The sequence below is a fragment of the Pelodiscus sinensis genome, chromosome 2 (genome assembly GCF_052426305.1).
Source record: "Pelodiscus sinensis isolate ZL-2025 chromosome 2, ASM5242630v1, whole genome shotgun sequence".
NCBI lineage: Eukaryota > Metazoa > Chordata > Testudines > Trionychidae > Pelodiscus > Pelodiscus sinensis.
This window is the reverse complement of record NC_143053.1, coordinates 213,283,410-213,304,652: the sequence shown is the minus strand read 5'-3', so window position 1 is coordinate 213,304,652 and position 21,243 is coordinate 213,283,410.

The window sequence follows — 21,243 nt, the reverse complement described above, 5'->3', positions numbered from 1 at the left end:
CCTCAAACATACCCACCCTGCAATAAACACCAATGCCAACTCTGTCCACACATCTATACAAGCAACGTAATCACAGGACCTAACCACATAAGCCACCACATCAGAGGCTCATATAATTGCACATCTACCAATGTGATCTATGGCATTAAATGCCAGCAATGTCCCTCTGCCATGTATATTGGCTAACCTGGACAGTCTCTACGATAAAGGATTAATGGACACAAATCAGATAGTTGAAATGGTAACACACAGAAACCTATTGGGGAACATTTTAATTTGCCCAGGCACTCACTAATGGATCTAAAAGTGACTATATTACAAAGCTATTTCAAAAACCAGCTGGAGAGAGAAGCTGCAGAACTTGGTTTCATTTACAAGTTTGACACCTGGAAACCAAGGTCTGAACAAAGACCTGACCTGGATGGGTTGCGACATTCCACACTCTAATGACATAAAAAGCTAAGCACCAGGTACTTACAGCCCACTCTATTTGCCTCATTTAGCACAATATTATCAGAGTGACAATATTTTTCCATTTTTTCCCTTCTTTTTCCCTTCCATCCCCTCTCTTTCTCTATTTATTTGTACCCTGGACCCCTTAACTCCATTCATCTGAGGAAGTGGGTTATGCCCATGAAAGCTCATGATACCATCTACACATTTTGTTAGTCTCTAAAGTGCTGCAAGACTATTTGTTAAGTTTTTTTTCAATAACAGACTAACACAGCTACCCCGCTAAAACAAAATGCTGAACAGAGATACTAAGGCAGTGGTTTCTATGACAACAGTATCCAGGTGACACCTCTCAGAAGAGCTCCACCCCTCCTCATGTTTCTTTTTCTTTTTAGTGTTTTCCATGGCAGGGGGTAAGCAGAGGAGATGCTTACTGGTCAATTCACACACTAACCTTAGGTTACCCACTCATGTCAGGTGCTTTCTCTGCAAAAGACATAGCCTGATTGCTGTATGCCCCGTGCCTCTAATGCAGGGTTGTGTATTTGGCTGTAAGTCAGGTAACAGGCAAGTGAGTGATCAACAAATATGGCCTCAAGAAATGTCACTCTTTTGTAATTGTTATATCCAACTGACTTTTTAAATTAATACAGAAAATGCTTACCTCAGTCTCTTTCTTTCTTTTGTATAAGATAGGCTCAAATGGACTTGACTCAAATAGCCCTCCAGTAGAAATTCCTGGTTTCTCCCACAAAGTATGGCAAAATAATAATAGGGTGATAGAAAGATAGGCAGGGGGTCTTAAGAACTCCAGCAAGGAAACTCCTAAGAACAAATTCAGTGCAAGGGCTGAGAATGAAGAATGACCGAGAGAACTAAATGAGAGGATTCTATGCCCGTTCCCCTTCAGTTTAACACTCACCTGTATTAAGGTGGTCAATGCAAGGAGATATACTGCATGCACTGATGATTTCACCAAATCTCTTCTAAGCTAAAACCTCCCAGGATATAAAAACTTCTAAAAGCTCACACACTCATTTAGTGAGAAGTCCATGAGCCACACAGCTCCTGAAAATCTTTGAGGTATAATTAGGGACAGGGAATCCCTGTCAAACCCCAATGCAGTGGGAGAATCTTCCTGAAGCAAAGCGCTAAGGGTTGATAACAAGATAGAGCTCTGTGAGCCCTTGGGAGGCCACCCAGGAGAGCTTCAAATACCACCCAGCTGATTAGCAGAGCACCCATACCCTCCCACAGTCAGCGTACATGTTTCTTCTGGTAGTGTACACCTGATCATTCCTCTGTGAACATAACAGAATTTATTCCACACATAGATGGAAAAATTAGAGGGAACATTGACTGTGAGTCGTATTGGAGTCCAGTTCAATTCTTGTTGAAGTCAATAGAAAGATTCTCACTGATTTCAATCCCATAATCATCATTCATTCAGTGACTGAAGGCCAATTTACACTGTGGCTGTGTCTACACTGGCACCCTTTTCTGGAAATGCTTAAAACGGAACAGTTTTCTGTTATAAGTATTTCTGGAAAAAGCGCGTCTACATAGGCAGGATGCTTTTCCGGAAAAGCACTTTTTCCGGAAAAGCGTCCGTGCCAATGTAGACGCGCTTTTCTGCAAAAAAAAGCCCCGATCGTCATTTTCGCGATCGGGGCTTTTTTGCGGAAAAGAAATCTGTGCTGTCTACACTGGCCCTCTTCCGGAACAGTTTTCTGGAAAAGGACTCTTGCCCAAATGGGACCAGCATAGTTTTTCTAGAAAAGCACTGATGATTTTACAGTAGATTGTCAGTGCTTTTCCGGAAAAGCAAGTGGCCAGTGTAGACAGCTGGCAAGTTATTCCAGAAAAGCAGCTGCTTTTCCAGAATAAGTGGCCAGTGTAGACACAGCCTGTGAATCCTACAGCAGCACAGCTGCAGTACTTCATTGTAGACACTCATTACAGTACAGGCAGTCCCCGGGATACGTACAAGATAGGGACTATAGATTTGTTCTTAAGTTGAATTTGTATGTCAGTCGGAACTGGCTCCAGATTCAGCTGCTGCCACTGAAACTGACCAGGGGCTGACTACAGGAAGCCAGAGGCAGAGTTGCTCTGCCCCCAGCTTCCTGGAATCAGCCTGATCAGTTTCAACAGCTGCTGAATCTGGAGCCTGGGACAGAACAGCTGGGGCGGTGCCCGGTAGGTTCCCACAGGACCAACCCGGCAGCACCCCAGCTGCTCTACCCAAGGCGTCACACAACAAAAGCCTGGTCTGCTGGGGGGGGCGCACTAGCTGCGCCCCCTCCCCCCCAGCAGACCAGGGAGACCCGAGCAAAGCTGCACAGGCGGAGGGACCCCGCCACCCGTGTGGCTTTGCTCCTGTCCCCCTGGTCTGCTGGGGGGGTCCAGCAAAGCCGCTGGACCCCCCCCAGCAGACCAGGGACACCTGAGCAAAGCCGCTGCCTGGGCGGCTTTGCTCATAAAGCCGCCCAGGCGGCGGCTTTGCTCGGGTGTCCCTGGTCTGCTGGGGGGGGGGGGGTCCAGCGGCTTTGCTGGACCCCCCCCAGCAGACCAGGGAGACCGGGAGAAGCTTTTATCGCCCCGGAGGACACGGGTGGCGACCCGCCGCCCGTGAGCTCCGGGGCGAGAAAAGCCCCTTCGTAAGTGCGGATCCGACACAAGTCGGATCCGCGTAAGTCAGGGACTGCCTGTATTGGGAATGGTTCTTCTGTCACTTCCCCAAGAGGCATGAGCTAGTTGAACAGGTGGAATTCTTCCATCATCTGTTTACAATGGATGTTAGGTTCAGAAGGGGGCAACAAAAATGATGAGGGGTGGGCAATAGCTGCCGTATGAGAAGAGATTAATAAGACTGGGACTTTTCCACTTGGAAAAGAGATGACACAGTGGAAGCGATGTTAGAGATCTATAAAACAATGACAGGTATGGAAAAAGTGATAAGGAAAAGTCATTTACTCCTTCCCCTAACACAAGAATCCCTAGGGGTCACCAAATGATATTAATAGACATCAGGTTTAAAACAAACAAAATGAAGTATTTCTTTACACAATGCACAGTCAACTTGTGGAGCTCTCTGCCAGACGATGTTGAAAAGGCCAAGACTTTAACAGCATTAAAAAAAAACAAATAAATTAATGGCATTTAGAACCATCAATGGTTATTAGTCAGGATGGATAGGGATGGGGTTCCTAGCCTTTGTTTGTCAGGGCTGGGAATGGGCAACAGGGGATGGATCACTTGATGATTACCTGCTCTGTTCATTCTTCTGAGGCACTTGGTATTGACTGCTTGTTGCAAGACTGGACTAACTGCATCTTTGGTGTGACCCAGTATTGCTGTTCTCATTATTTGCTTCCAGACCTTTCAGGAACAAGGAGACATGCTGGGACCTATTAAAGAGTTTCTTTAAATGTAGAGAAGCTGGGATTGGGAAAGGAAGAGACTGATGGCGCCAAATAGCCTCAGCAATCCATTTCCTACCAAGTTTGTATAGTACAGTATTAATTATAGTTAGTATTTCGTATATGGTTTCATGCACAAACCTGGCTGAAGACCTGTTTGCTTTTGAGATTTGGTTATGTGCACAAACTGATTTTCATAGCACGCTGCAACACTTCCTTTGGTAATGTCCCCCAAAAGATTTTTCTATTTACAGCTCTTTTGGCTAAACAAACAATGATTGTGTCAAAAGCTTCTCATTGTTTCAGCATTATTCGGCTTTCCAAGGCCTTCCCAAATTCCCTCTCTTATTGCCTTCTGGCTTTCCTTTTGCCATCACACTTTTAATTCCAGATTTATTCTCCAGACCACCCATTTTATCTTTAAAATGATCAGAACCAAAATCAACAAGTTCTTCATTCTAACTTCATCATTAACTCTGAGAAACAGTCTTTTCTTTCTTGTGGCCCATGTTGTATCTCTTGTGCATTACATTCATGCAGTTTGCATGGAACAGTTAAAGATGAGAAGTCCTGCCTGCTAGTCTGAAATGTTAGAGAAGACATGGAGTGATTCTTTTACTCCCCCCTGAGATTATTACAGGGGAAAAAGAACCCTTTAATTAGAGTATTAAACAAGGAAATTTGCTAATAAGTATTAAAAAATATCTGAAGATAGTTCTCAGTCTCTATTGATATGAACTGAGCACTTGTGTAAGTAAGGGAAGTTGCAGTCTTAGGCTATGTCTACACAGCAGTGTTATTTCGGAATAATATTAGTGCACATCTACACAGGCAAGCCTGTTGTTTCAAAATAAACTCAAAATAACGGGCTTCTTACTCTGACTTCTGTAAACTTTGTTATATGAGGAGTAAGGGAAGTTGGGGGAAGAGTGATCTATTTTGAAAAAAAGAGCTATGTAGACACTGCCAAAAGTCAAAATAAGCTATTTGGACTTAAGCTACTCAATTATTGTGTCTCTCAAGTTGCGTATCTTATTTTGTGTTTAGCCCTGCTGTGTAGATGTGCCCTCGATCATTACTATATGTGACACATTTCATGATATGCATCAGGACAGGATGGTCAGAGCCAGAGACACAAGAAGTAGCAGGCAAAGAGGAAAAACAAGGAGATTTCCACAACTCAGTGTATGTCTACACTGCAGAGTTTTTCTGAAAACTTCAATTACGTCCACACTGCAATTGTGTTCTTTTGAAAGAAAATCGAAAGAACAGGGAGGTTTTTCTGACAGCGGAAAGAGCTCTTTCGGAAAAAGGTGTGCGTGGACGGGGAAGAGGGTTTTCTTTCGAAAGGAGAGGCCTCCAGGAAATAACACAGGTGCTCTGATCCAAAATAATCACAACTCTATAGTTCCTGTCTCCTGGCCCCTCTTAAAGCTGCAGGCACCCTGGACAAGTCTTTTGGTAGGAAGCTGGTCTTGGAGCAGCACCCTGATTGCACGGCTCTCCCTGCAACAGGCCTGACTGACTGCATCTCTCTCTTTGTGTTGTCCACAGCCGGACCAGTCAGGACTGAGAGGCGAGCCACACTATCTGAGCCAGCTGCCAGAGCCCAGGGTTCCCAAAAGCATGCCAGGGTCCACGAAGACCTGATGTGGCAGCATGTCAGCATCCTGCATGATATGCAGCCAGGGGTTGCCCATGACTATAGGCCGACTTGGCCGTTGCCTAGGGCGCCGCCTTCAATGGGGCATGCGGGGCACCTGATGATGACATCACTCCATTCACGGTCATGCAGGCGGGGACGCCAATCGTGCATTCCGCCTGGGGCGCCAGCTGCTGTAGCTCGCCTCAAGCTGCTCCTGCATGCAGCAGACCCTGGCGCAGAAGATCTGGGAGAATGCAGGGTGGCAGAACTACACGTGGGACCAGCTCATTTCAAGAAAGATGTGGAGAAATTGGAGAGGGTCCAGAGAAGAGCAAGAAGAATGATTAAAGGTCTAGAGAACATGAGCTATGAAGGAAGGCTGAAAGCATTGGGTTTATTTAGTTTGGAAAAGAGAAGATTGAAAGGGGACATGATGGCAGTTTTCAGGTATCTAAAGGGTGCCATAAGGAGGAGGGAGAAAACTTGTTCATCTTGGCCTCTGAGGATAGAACAAGAAGCAATGGGCTTAAACTACAGCAAGGGAGGTTTAGGTTGGACATTAGGAAAAAGTGGTTAAACACTGGAATAAATTGCCCATGGAGGTTGTGGAATCTCCATCTGTGGAGATATTTAAGAGCACGTTAGATAAATGTCTATCAGGGATGGTCTAGACCATGGGTTCCCAAACTGGGGGGCATGCCCCAATTCCAGGGGGAGGGACATGAGGTGACCCAGCCCCTCCCCTCCCTGCCCCCATATCAAGTTTTGCTGCCCCACTCAGGTTTGGTTTTTTTTTTTTTTTTTGCTCACGTTTTTTTTTTTTTGGGGGGGTGGGTGAGGTTTTTCAAAAATCAGAAGGGGGGGTGATGCTGAAAAGTTTGGGAGCCGTTGGTCTAGACAGTACTGGGTCTTGCCATGAGGGCAGGGGACTGGACTCGATGATCTCTTGAGGTCCCTTCCAGTCCTAGTATTCTATGCAGCGGCGCAATAGCACGAGATGATGGCTCACCCAGCTGCTGTTGCTGCTCCTGCCTACCACCCTCCTGCTCTCCTTGCTATGCCAATTCCCACTCCTCTTGCCCCCCAAAATGATGCCTATGCCCCCTCCCCATGCCCCCCACCATCACTGACCCTGCTCCAGCCCCCCCCTTCCCATCTCCCTGTGGTCCCAGGACCCACCCAACCCCAAGTCCAACAAGGTCCCTGCACTCAAGGTGGCACATCCAGCTGCCCCCCATGCCCCACTCTCCCTCCAGGTGTCCGCGGCTGCTTAAAGGGTCCCTACTTGTGGCCTCCCCCTTCCTCTCCACAATGTTGTAGAAGACACAACATGCTGACACCACCTCAGGGATGTTGTGCTCCCCCACATCCAGACGGGTCAAGAGGCATCTGAACTGTATCTTGAGGAGGCCGAAGGCGTAGTCCACTTGAATCCAGGCCCAGTTTAGGCAGACATTAAATCGGTCCCTGCTGGGATCCAGGTGGCCATTATAAGGCTTCATTAGCCATGGCATGAGGGGGTAGGCTGCACAATGGCATCTGCATGTCCCCAACCAAAAAGCCCCAGCAGGGGAAGAATGTGCCTGCCTCCAGCTTCCTGTAGAGGCTGGAGTTCTGAGAAATCCAGGCATCGTGTGCCCTGCCTGACTACCTGACAAAAATATCCGTGAAGTGTCCACGGGTGGTAGACCAGGGCTTGCAGCACCATAGAACAGTAGCCCTCGCAGCTGATATACTGGGCCACTCCATGTTAAGGTGCGTGGATCAAGATGTGGGTCCCATCAATCACTCCCCCGCAGTTTGAGAACCCCAGAGCAGCGGATCCAGGTCTCCCAGGCAGATGACCCTGCGCAACAGGATGGAGTTGATGGCCCTCACCACCTGCAGGAGACAAGCAAACACACAAAACAGAGAATGAGAGAGGGAGTGCCTGAGCCCTTGGGAGGTTCCTGCCCCCTTCTCATCCCGTACCCCCTCAAATACCTCAGGAGCCACCCCCTATGAGGGCTGTGTGAGGGTGGGATGGCACAACCCCCTGGAGACAGGGCTTCCCCCAACCCCCCTTTTCCCAAGGGTTGCCCTTTTCCAGGACTCCCCCCACACACACACCCCTCCCACCCCCACCCCCCCCAGGGACTGCAGCTCGAGAGTGCCTTACCTCCATGAGGAGGGCCCTGACGGTGGACTTCCCCAGACAGAACTGGTTGCCCCCAACCGGTAACTGTCAGGGGTGGAGAGCTTCTAGACGGTGATTGTGACCCACTTCTCTAGGAGGATGGCAGGCCGCAGGTGGGTGTTGTGTCATTGGAGGGAAGTGGCAAGTCAGGCACACAGCTCCAAAAAGGTGGCCTTCCACATGCAGAAGTTTTGGAGCCACTACTGGTTGTCCCACCACTCCACGACCAGCCACTCCCCCCAGCCAGAACTGGTGTCCCGCCTCCAGAAATACGTGTCCACTGAGGGTTGCAGTGGCAAGGGTGTTGCTCCTGCACCCAGAGAGAGGGTACTCAGAATGAGCTTGGGGGTCCAACTTGGTCAGGATCAGGAAGGCAGCTGGCACGAAGTGCTGCAGAAACTGCAGTATGGTCGTGTGGGGCCATCGCATGCCCAGAGGCAGCTCCAGCTCCATGGCACAAAGGAAAAAGAGCTGGAGAACCACAGCACGCACTGCAAGAGCTTAGCAGTCGCTCGAAGAGGAATGCAAGCAGGCAGCAGAAGCAGAGAAACAGCTGTCCGGGGGAGGGAGGGCTCCTGCACCAGCACTCGAAAGCAACTGGTGACCTAAAGCCCTGCCAGAAATGGTTCTGGGAGGCCTTTTATGCAAGAGAGCAACCAATCAATCTGGACGATCTCTTTTGAAAAAACAGATCACTTTTTCGATGCACTCGTGTGTGAACGCTCTCTTTTGGAAGAAGGTTTTTTTGGAGGATCTCTCCTGGAAAAGCTTCTTCTGAAAGAAGCCTGCAGTCTAGACGTAGCCTCATTTTAGGTCAATTCTACATGATTTTTCCAGATCATTTTTGTCATTAAAAAACCCCCAGAATAAATGAAGCAGAACTTCTCTTCCATAGCTATTTCCTGATGTTTATGTGTGTCAGCCTGAAGTGGTGATCTCTCTGTGCTGAGTCATTATAACTGTTTCTGGCTACATTGTTTCATATTTAAATATTTTTACAGAGGGCATTTTGAGAAAACAGTTAGTGATTTCATCCCAGTTTAAGGCCAGGTCTTCACTGCCGCAGAGATCAATGCTGCGGCATTCAATCTTCCCGGGTTCGATTTAGCGGGTCTTATAAGACTCGCTAAATCAAACACTGATGGCACCCTCATCAACCATGGTACTCCTCACAGTTGCAAAGAGTAAGGGACATTGATGGGGGTGTTTCTCCTATCGAACATCTGCTGTGGGGATAACGCAGAAACTTGGCTTAAGGTACGTCGACTCAAGCTACATTATTTACATAGCTGTTGTTGCATATCTTAAGCTGACCTTCTGGCTTTAATATAGACAAGACCTCAGATTGGATCAGGGGACTGAAAATTATTTGATACTCCCTTCTAATTTTCATTTGATCATTTACATCTAGCAATGGAGACATTTTTGCTGTAGCTATGTACCTGTCGGCATGACAAAGTACATGAGATCTTTCTGTGTTGGTATTTCTAGAAGTCAGTAAACACCAAGAACTCCTAATATCAGTTCCAGGAACATATAACTAAGAGAGAGAAGCAACATCCTGGAATAGCATGAAAATGACATGGTGGCAGGGAGGTGGAGTGAGAACCCAAATTTGTCTGTTATAACCATTGTATATCCCTAAAGCCTGATGGCTTTCATGTCAGCTAAATGTACTGCTGCCACAGGAGAAATCCATGCAATTTTGTCCTCCTGTGTGAATCACATAGTGCGAGGTTTCTGTGTAATAGAGATCAGAAACTCTCCACTTTCTGTTGTCAGAATAAGTGACTTGAGACGATAGAGCAAGAAGGGCAGTTTTTTCTACCAGGGAGTTCCTAGCTGCATTACATACTGGCTAATAATGGAAATATAGTTCTTTGGTAAGAAATGCAGTATTTACATTCTGATGTTTGCCCAGCCTTACTGGAGATTTGAGAGTATCCTATTGAAACCCCTAGTTAGGGGTAACATAGATGATTGGTTGCGGTTCCAGGCTGTTTTCCCCTTTGCCCTTTTTGGGTTGGGGCCTGCACACCAGTGAGAAGCAAAAAAAAAAAAAAAAAAAATGCCACACCTCACTGGCTCCTGAATGAGGAGAAAGACACTTCCCACATTTCCCTCGCACACTAGAGCCTAGGGGAACCCAGCCTAGTGTTGGCAGTGGGGGGCTGGAGTGCCAGCTGGGCTCCCCAATGCTGGGACGGGGACCCTGAGCTTCAAGGGATGGATCAAGTAAAGCCAGGGGCCACATCCAGCTCCCGAGCCCGAGGCTCCCTACCCCTGCCCCACCCCATTAAACACACACATGCCATGTCTAAGATAACCCTAATGTAAGGCTTTCAAGAGATCACCTCTCCAGTGACTTTTTCTCTCCAGAAAAAAAGTCAATAAAGCATTGCACCATTTTCTTTTCCATTTATTTGATGGTGATCAAGGAAAAGTATGGGATAAAGGACAAAGGACTGCATTTGAGAAATGGGATGAAAGGAGGTGTACTTTCTTGTCTGAACTAAGCAAGTAAAGTAAGTAAATATGATTTAGAGATGCCCTATTTTGCCAAAAAAGCTCCCAATTTTGTCTAAAACAAGTTCACAGAGCACTAGTTAGAATGACAATGGATATCTTAGTGTTGATAAGTTCTCAGCTCCTGAACAAACAGCAAGTGTAAAGTGGTCCCAAAAGAGTGTGGGTTGAATTCTGATCACTTGCAACTTCATGAATTATCTTCTTTGGGTCTCAGGAGACCTTCTATGTAACTAAAAAAGGGAAGCTCTTCCCATTTACATGTATTCCTTTTGCACGATAAATGTGAATCAAGTATTCTGTGTTCTTATTTATTTATGTTAAGGCCCCTTTATTCCACCTTGGCAGTGTAAAGGGGCAGTAATGTGGAAGAAGCTTACTTAGTGCAAATGACAGTATTATCCATTTACTTTGAAGACGGACATTTATAACTTCCCACCTCCTCACCAACAAGCAATTGTTTGACAATTAAATAATTCATAGAAGCATGTAAATTTTTTTTCAGAATTTCCAAAATTTCACAGTTTTGCATTTCATTACAAATGTTCATAAAATACGCCCCCAAGACAAAAAGCAAAAATAAAACAAAAGAAAAACACTAGAAGTGCTATTATCATAGAACTGGAAAGAACCTTGAAAGGTCATCAAGTCCTCATGGCAGGACCCTAACCCTCATCACTCATGGCAGGACCAAGCACCAACTGGACCATCCCATCCCTTTTTATTATGCCTATAAATAAATTCCACACAGCATTACAGTGGCTGTCAAATAACCTTACATCACTAAGAAGGAATAATCTGAACATTTAATAAAACACAGAATACTTGATTCACATTTATTGTGCAGAAGGAGTACATGTAAATGGGAAGAGCTTCCCTTTTTTAGTTACATAGAAGGTCTGCTGAGACCCAAAGAAGATAATTCATGAAGTTACAAGTGATCAGAATTCAACCCACACTCTTTTGGGGCCACTTTACACTTGCTGTTTGTTCAGGAGCTGAGAACTTATCAACACTAAGATATCCATTGTCATTCTAACTAGTGCTCTGTGAACTTGTTTTAGACAAAATTGGGAGCTTTTTTGGGCAAAATATTTTTTGTTCAAAAAATGCAGATTTAGGTGGGTCAGCTGAAATATTTCATGAATGTGTGTCAAATTTCTTGAATTTATTCAGTAAAAAACTGTAATTAGTGAAGTTTTGGGGGCAGGGGACCCTGAAACATTTATATTTTTCAATTGGAAATGACTTCTTGTTTAAAAGCTTACTTCAATTTAATTTTTTTAAAAAGGTTAAAAAAATCTCCCCCCACAAAACCAAGAATACATTTTTCATTTTTTTCAGAGTTAAATAAAATATTTTTTTCCACCCAAAATGATTTCTTTTCTAATGTTTCAGTTTGCTGAAAATTCAAAAAGTTCTCATGTTGGGGGTTGATCTGAAGTAATTTTTCCCCCTTGCTAAATTTGAACTGAAAAATTAGTTATCCACATAGCTGTAAGCCTAACATTTGCTCATTCTGAATGACTTATTGGTTGGACGCAAACTCCTCCTTTACTTTTAGAGGCTGAACTTCCAAAATCCGGGACTCTCTGGTCTGGCAACTTCTGTGGTATGGCAGGATCGTGGATGTTGCTGGATCAGGGAGCCCCGGCACCTGGAAGTGCAAGCCAGTTGGGAGTCCTGTGGCAAGGAGCCCCACCATTGGGACTGGTGATCCCCATCCTCGGAGAACCCTAGCCAGGTGGGGCAGCAGCAGGATCAGTGAGTCCTGTGCCCGGTGATCCCCATCTCAGTGCACCAGCAGTGGGGCAGTCATGGAGCTTTATCCCCGGAAACCCCTAGTGGGGCTTGGCAGCACCAGGGCCACCAACAGTCGATGAATCCCATCCCTGGGAAACCCCAGCTAGGCGAGACAGAAGCGGGGTTCAGAGACCCCTAGATAGCTGGTGGCAGCAGGCCGGAGCCAAGCCTAAGCCCAAGGCCTGTAGTAGCAGGGCTGGAGCCCAGTGGTAGTGGGGCCGGATCAGAGCCAGCCAGGAGCAGGAGGCAGTATCCTGGGAGGCTGGTGGCAAAGGAACTTCCCTGATCTGGCAAATCCCCTCATTCGGGACAGGTTAGGTCTTGAGGATGCCAGACCAGGGAGGTCCAACCTATAGTAGTTGGCAAATTGGGATTTTTCCAAAAAGCATAAGTGACTTAGGAGCACCAGCCCCATTGATTTTCAAGACAGGATTTATGTCATGAGATACATCAAATAGATTCACAGTAAGGCTACAGATTCCACAATGGACTCAAAGTCACTGTTCTCTAGGAATTCTTAATATGCCTGTTATTTGATTGACTAGTTCTACTGTGGAACAGAGACAATCTTGTACAAAGTGACATGACTATTTATTTTAATCTCCCATGTGTCTTTTAACATCATTTTCTCTGTTTTCTCTGTTTAATGTTCTTTCTTCAGATTTACCTGCACTGAATTGATTTTTCTCTGAAGCACACACTTGCAAACACCTGCAGAAGAGACACTGAGAAAGGCTGAGACTAAAATAGCTGACAAGAGACCAGCATTTAACCATATAAAAATGAATGAGTCAAAAATTTGTTTGATTTTCCTCCCTGCTGGCCCTGACTGTAAAAGAATGATTTCCATTCTGACATGGCTCAGATCCTTGTCAGTTTCATAACATAGGCTGTAACTAATGGGGAGCTACATGTAATGGTCCATATGGCCTGGATAATTTGCATCCTTGGCTCAAACTAAATCAAGGAATTAGCATGGTTCTTCTTCAGAACAAATGTTCATTCCACAATACAGGTACAACCATTATGGAAGATGGAGGGGGACATATATACTTTTTTCATTTACATGAAAACCACAATTTCCCATGAACCAAACAAAACAAATATCTTGTATATATGTGTTCCTAAAATCTTCCTTTCTTTCTCTGAGCAGTAGTTACAATATTACTCAGTTACAATATTACTCAGTCTGTGGATAAATTTTTTAAAAAACTGCTCAAATTTTGAATCTTGAGATTCAAGAATGCATGGTTTAGTTTTTAAATGTTTCATTTGTATTCTCCATGGCTCAAGGAAAAGTGCCAAAATACCATGAGATACTGTTCTTTAAAACATATTACTAACCCAGCGAGCAACAGGAAGTGCTGGAAAAATTGTTAGAAAAACTGTTCTGGTGAGATTTACAGCCCAACATCACCTCTTATTTACAAACAAGAATCCCCTATTCAAAGATTTATCTTTTACAGTATAATGATCCTGCTTTCAGATGTTAGTTTTCCTGGCTGGAGATGTTAACTTGACTTCAACTCCTTATCTTCCTTGCCTCAGAGTTTAAAGAGTCATATTTAAAATGTATATTATTCTTTCAGCATTAGCTCTAGATCAAATACGAATTATTCACAAATCAATGACATGTCACAGTACATTTTTATTAACAGTAAAATGGATCTCTTTAATTCCTAACACTTTACAGGACTGGACACGTTAGTCCCTGTAGCAAGGTGGTCACCCCACTCTAGGCATAAAAAGGGTTAAAAGACTGGTAGCTAGGGGGTCAATCATAAGAGGCCTTGCAGCAGCCAATCGGGGGGCTATATAAAAGAGACGGCTGGCCAGGCTGAGCACTCCTATACTTTCACTCTAGCCCTGGAGGGAGAAGGATCTAGCTGCCTGCTAAGCAGGGTACCCCAAACAGAGCAGTGCTGGCGAAAGGCAGGGTAAGCCAGGGAGCTCCAGCCTGAGTAGACCCAAAGGCCTGAGGGGCACAAGGGCTGCCGGAAGGCAGCAAGGGCAGGTGAAAGGCAGCAGATCCACACTCTTTGATTGGCTATTTCAGACTGCAGTTTGCCCCTCACTCTACACAGGTCACTCTACACAGGTTTCCTCTTCCAGGTTAGGAAAGCCCCACTGGACTGTCTGCCCTTGTGTCTTCTCTGGCAGTCTTCAGTAACTGCTAATCTGTGTCACTTTGCCAGTGGCAAGTAGGGGAACCCAGGTCCACTGGCTAATCCATGTTCCAGCCCACCAACCCTATCAGGGGCAGCCAAGAACTTCACAGTCTCAATCCTTGCTACTCTTTCACTGGGCTTTTTCTACTCTGTTGTACACAGACTTTCTTCCTTGCAACACTTCTGAGTAAACGCCTTACAGAAGGGGCAGGATCCTGGGTGCTTGCTCCTTCCTCAGGTTCCTCCTACCCACCCCTCTGTTCCTAGAACGCAACTGCAGATTCTATCACTGCAACCTCCTTCTGCTGTCTCCTTCCTGCCTTTATACAAGCCCCGCCTGATCTTGCCCTTTCTTCAGTTAGCCTGATTCCCCAAAATGCTGCCTATGAGATTAATTGTCTCCTTCTGAGCCTCCTTAACCCCTTTACACTAAAGTGATCAACTATTTTATTAAACTAGAGCCCAAAGACCCCCATCAATAATGGGACTCCACTGTACTAGGCACTCATATTTATATCATTTTTTTCCAACTTATTCTTCAACTCAAAAGTTGTAGCAATCAAATTTTCTTTTATACAAAATCACTATCTATACACAGAGCCCACAAAGACTCAGCCTCCGTTTATGAGAGTAAATAAGTCATATTGTACAAAATACATGTTTTGTATAAAACATGTGTGATAAATATTTATGTTCAATGGTAATTGGTTCCTTTCACTAAAAACTTTGAAGTGACCGACAGCCCAGACTAGTGCAGATGGTACTGGTTCTGAAATTTGTATGTCTAACTATAGCATTTTTTATGATGTGCAGAGCGAAAACAGGGAATCACAGTTGTATTGGAAGCCTCTTGCTTAGAACAAGATGTTTTATTCTGTCAAAGGGACTTTAGTATTTCCCCCTTCCAATTATAACAAATTAAAAGAAACAGAAAATACTCTCCTACCAACTGCCATCATATTTCATGACTGTTACAAAGTCAATCCGGTGTGCTTTTCAATAAATAATAATAGTAATTGTGTGAATTATAAAGATGCCTCTAAGTCTAAATGGAGTACCTGCAATTTGTACCTTAAACTGAATTGCAAATGGTTGATAAGTATAGCACAAGGCACATATTTCCCCATTCTTTCTCCCAAAATAGAAAAGCTGTTTAGCTCTTTATAAAACATGCTACATGAAGTTTCCCATAGGCAGATATATTTTCTTAGTTTTGCACTGCTGAAATGTTTGAAAATTGCATGAGCAGAGCAATTTTTGGCACTTCAGCTGGGAGCACAAAATGTTAGCAAATCATTCTGAAAGGATCTTAAGTGTAACATTGGAATAATGTTCTGTGTGACAGCGGATGTACCTTCATTTTACCCTATTTACATATTCACAGGAAAAATGTGTCGTAGTTATCGTCTAAAGGGGCCTATTTAGGAAGAAATTGCATACACAATTTTTTGAATGCATTAGTGAGGGAACATATTCTAAGCACAGTTCATAAAGAAGAGCATAATATCATTTAACTAAAGGACTTGCACGAGAATGTAGAAAAGCTTAAGGCAAATGCAAATGGCTGACTTGGGGGAAATGGAAAGATGGTTAGGTCTTCTTCGGGGATTTGGAGTTCTTCCTTTTTCTCAATAAAACAGAAAAACGTCCATCAAATAGCAGTGTATTTAATCTCTGAACTAGTACACATGGCATTTATAAAGGTAGAGGAATTACTCTGATTAGTGAGCATAAAGCATGCTATATTTTTAATGCACACATTCATCCATCTCCTTATGCCACTCCTCAACCAACATAATATCTGAAGCCCATTAGGTTTGCACATGCATTACAGTTGCTTGGATGCTATAATTTATACAACTAATGGACTCGTATTTTAATTGCCTATTTTTAAATTTTCATTTGTATTTTCATCCTGTTCTCCCACCCCTGATATTACTTTGTTGCTTTTGGGATTTTGCATATTACTTAGTACAACTGAGTGGTGGCCAATTACCATATTGATAAAGGATACTTGATGAATCATACACAAGCTAATCAACAATGAAAATAGCAGCATTTGGGCCTAATTCTGCTGTCTCATACCAGTAGAATATTAATAATGTCAAAGGAGTTACTCCAGATTTACAGCAAGATACATGAAAACAGGATCAGATATGTTAAGTCCAGGAATACTTTTGATAGTATAGGTGATAATACAGAAATTGTTTTCCATTAGCAGTTGCAGCAAACTCTACCAAAGGTTTTAGCAACAGTAATTTTTAGTCGTACTAAGTGATTATCATTATACAGTACTTTTTATTTTCATCAGATATAGGGCACAGTTCTGTAGATTTTACTCATATGATTCATCCTGTTCCTTGCAGAATTAGGCTCATAAATTTTAATAAATAATTTCCCTTTTGGAAGGATTTTATACTTTTCCTCTAGAAGTGCCCTTTATAAAATCACTGTTTAACAGTAAATATATTTTAAGGTCCTGATCAAAATCACAGATGTTAACTCTTGATTGGAAAAAGCTAATGCTTAAACCAGTTCCCAGGTATTTCTATGAAGGCTACATTTAAAATTCTGAGCACCAAAAACAATGATTTTGTTTAGGCTTTGAAGAAAAAAGCCAATTGAGTCCAAGTTAAAAGATACTGCTTTAAAAAACAAGGCTTTCTGTTCATATATAGAGCAACATCTGTGATAAGCAGAGTGGAAAGGAAAGTTTTAACCCCAGGGCTGATGGGATCTAAATGATGAAAAGATTTTTTTTAAATGTGAAAGGTAGATCAAGTGTTTCACTGGAGCTTGGGTCTAAGAGGAGTTTGAAAACTGCCTTTGCTCTGACTATCGCAAGGTTCAGCATGAAGTAAATTCATATCTTGGACATTTTACAGGATTCCATTTTTCATTCTAAGTTTTTTAACCCTAGGATTTATTTTATTTTTGCTATGGAAGAATATGACTGAGAAATAAAGCTGAGCTCTAGAACTTGTCTGATTTAAAGAACTGATCAACTGACTTGGTGCTCATGGTGATTAAGTCTTGACTAAGTAGCTAGTTTTAGAGCTTGAGCCTGCAACATTAGAGCATGTAACTCAAATTACTCCCAGATACATAAAGTTATTTGCATATGTTTACAAGCTCAAACCTTTCATATACTATTTCCAAAACCAAATCTCCTGATGTTTAAAATTTAAATAACTGCATTTAATTCCTATTGAAGTGAAAACAGAAAGAAGTATTATGATGAAGAATTGACCTTGCTGCTAAAACGGAAAGAATCAAGGAATTTATAAAATTGTAACAGACTTAATTCTTATTCATTACAATTAATTAATAATGTGGGGCCACAGTGGTGCTATTTTAGCTAAGGGGTTTCTCTAGCATCCATCACTGTAGCGTTTAGCTATGTATCACTAGAAGAAATGACAAAGGAATTCAAAATGAATTCTTCACCCTCTTGCCCATTGTCTGAGACAGAGTAAGCCTACTCCTCTGATGGCATCTGTCTATGCACAGACATCTTCATGGAAACATTTCAGAGCAACATCAAGCATTACAAACATTGCACTGATCTTGGTTTGGCAAGCACAAACACAGCAACTTCTTTTTATAGTGCTTGTAAGGAGGACCAAATAGGCAAGCACCAGGTCTGTCACAGGACACACTGAATGGAAAGTCAACATGATGATCATAATATATAGTCCACAACTCATGGCCAAACTCAAGAATTCCTTTTGAATTCTTTTGGGGGAAGTCTCAGCTGGTTTGTATACCACAAAGGTGAGGATTTAATTGGTAATTCTCTGTTTCAGAAAAGCTAAGTAACAAAGTCACAGTGTCTTGGTATTTCACACAAAGAAGGAAGTAAAGCCACACAAAGAAGCTTCCTGCTGAAAATTCTTCAGGGGCATCAAGTGCAGCTCATTAATTGATGGCCCGGTTGAGGTTAAAGAGATGCAATTCTTCTGGTGTGGTTCCCTATGTTAGTAATGGCAGTACTCCTCTTTGTGCACTCTGAATGGATCTCTGCTGAGAGGCCTGAGTAGCCCCTGACTTCCTTTGTGGAGTGGGCAGGTCTGGGCAGGACAGTCATCCAGCAGCACTCAGCAACCACATGCTGGCAACATCATTCTGTCCTATAAGCGACTCCAGGGGAAAAATGCCATCCTTTTACAGCAAAAAGTATTCACTGCTTTTAGCAAGTGATGGCCACCCTTCATGATTTCCAAGAAAGGAAATGAACCTCTAATCAGTTATGGCACTTGATTAGGTTACTTAAATTGCCAAATGTCCAGCAAAATCAGTTAATGCCAACTCTCACACACTTTACATGTAACTCAATGGCCCTTACAATTATGGAGCTCCTGTTTTATGAGTTATTTTCTTTGCTGCTATTCAGTCAATCGCATTAATAGAAATCACAGGATCACGATGTAATTTTACAGTAAGAATCCTATTTGAACATGGCTTGAGTCAATTCATGCTTATTTTTACCCAGGCTATTTGCTTAATAAACACCAAAGTTAAAAATAACTATCCCATACGGCCTTGAGTTATTACAACAGTGGCTATATTTTTAATGTGACCCAATAGTTTGAAGTTGAAACTAGACAATTTCAGACTGGAAATAAGGAAATGGTGAAGTAATTAGCCATTGCAACAGCTTTCCAAGAGTTGTGGTGGATACTCTGTTGATGACAGTTTTGAAAGTCAAAATTGAACATTTTTGTGAAAGATCGGCTCTTGGAATTATTTTGCGAAGGCCTATAGCCTGGGTCCTACAGGATGTCAGATGATCACAATGGTCCCTTTTGGCCTTAGAATCTATGAATATTGTGCATTCGTTTTTCATATTAGAAGGAAACAGAGGTTCAAAGCTACTGTAGTTACTAGTGAGTACAAGAGAATTTTGGTATCTGATAACAGGATAGATCATTTCCACAATAAACACTCATGTAGGATTTCTAATCACTGTTCATAGTATATAACTCACCTTTCCTTTTTTTTTAAACTCTTCTCAGCATTGTATTACCAGAGTGTCATTGCTAGTAAGCATATTAAAAATGACCCCGCATCATACTGGCACTTTGAATGCACTGTATTCTAATTTTTCTCCTCTTTTGGCCTTCTCCCCACCACATCCCCCAATTCAGCTATGGCAGTGGAAAGAATCCCCTCCCCACTCCTGCCTCCTTTCCCTCTGAGCAGGCAGAGATTCTCTGCCATTTTGAGGTCTTAACTCCAAGCCACATAGTTTTGCCCCCTGAGACTCTGCTGTTGCTCTCAGTCACTGCCTCTGTTGTTTCCAAGTTCCTAGGTGAAGGGAAGGATTGAAGCTCAGCAGTATGCAGGAAATGAGACAGAGAAAAAGGAGGGGGTAGTCAGGACTTACTACTAGCCACAATCGTAACCTGGATTTAACACCCAGCATCTACAAACTCATCCCTCCTACTAATCCTAGAGCTCCCAAACAACCTTAGTCCAACTCAGGAAAGCTGTTTGTTCCTACCACTTGATAGCTGGCCAGGTTCCTGAGGGTTCATTTTTTTTAAAAAATACATACAGGTTCTGCTAATGGAGACACAAACTGTTACTGCATTATCTTGTAGTCATTAAAGCAGCCCAACTGTACTGCTTGTGGGTTGCTGAGTGAAATGCAACATTGACAAATCAGCAGCAGCCACAGGATTGGACGCTCCCCATAGTTACAGTGAGCCTGCACGGCTGTGACTAAGGGGAGGAATTGACTTAAGGCTTTCAAATGTCAAAGCCTTCAGAAAATACACAGTAATAATTCCAGAATCAATATGAAGAGACTTTTTTTACCTACTGTGTTTTCTTAAGACCACACACTGCAAAAGTGTGGGGAGGACCTGTTGATAATCACATCTACTAAATCCCCTGATTCAGGTGTATTGACAGATGGCAGAGAGGAAAATAGAGCATACAAGAGGCAGGTAAACCAAGGGAGGTGTAATAAAATACAAAACCAGCTGGGTCTAGTCCCAGTGAGAGATATTGTTTGTATTTAGGCTGAACCTTTTGTTCAGTTGGTCTGACAGATGAAAGACAGCACTTCCAATCTGAAGCAGAGTCTTTGGGCAAGGCAAAGAGTGAAGTATCTTTTGCGAAAACTACACACTGCAGCTAAGCAAGAATCAAGTAAATGAAAATAGTTAAAAATAAGAAATGAGTAAGTCAGCCATGCTACCCATGGCCATGGCCATGCCCATGTAAGCTGAATGAGAGAATCTCATTCGCCTAGACTATATCCATCTTTCGAAAGAGGGATGTAAATGAGCCGGATTGAAAGTGCAAATGAAGCAGGGATTTAAATATCCAGCAGTCTTTCAAAAAAGGGTATTTCGGAAATGAAAGCTCAGTCTAGATGCAGTTCTTTCAGGAAAAAAAAATCCTTTTTCGAAAGATCCCGTACTCCTGAAAAAATTAGGAGTATGGGATCTTTTGAAAAAAGGTGGGTTTTTTTTTCCAAAAGAACTGCGTCTAGACTGCAGTGTCACTTTCAAAATATCCTTTTTCGAAATGGTGATTGGACACGAATATGCAAATGAAGCCTGGGATATTTGAATCGGTGCTTCATTTGCACTTTCAATCTGCCTAATTTACATCCCTCTTTTCAAAAGAGGAATGTAGTCTAGACATAGCCTCGTGTGGACCACATAGCATGGGGCAGCTCATTAAAGGGCTGAGGAGGTGCTGAGTGCCAATGTGAGAGCACTCCTCACTTTGCAGACTCAGGAGTTCCTTGATTCAGCCCTGGCTAACACACTCCTTTGCTTTCTGGGGATTGATTCACTGATTTCAAGCTCACGTTAGATTTGCACCTGTGTCATTCTAGTAACTTCATTGAAATTACACTAGAATACGTGAGATCAGAATTATGTCCTGGAATGGCGACTGTCACATTGCTGCCAGATCCAGGGGAAATACTGTCTCTTACTCACATTTCCTTGTAGTAAAACATTGCCCTGATATTCAAATTTCAAACTGGCTAAGAACCAATATATTCCAGCAATGATTTGGTTAATGCACTTG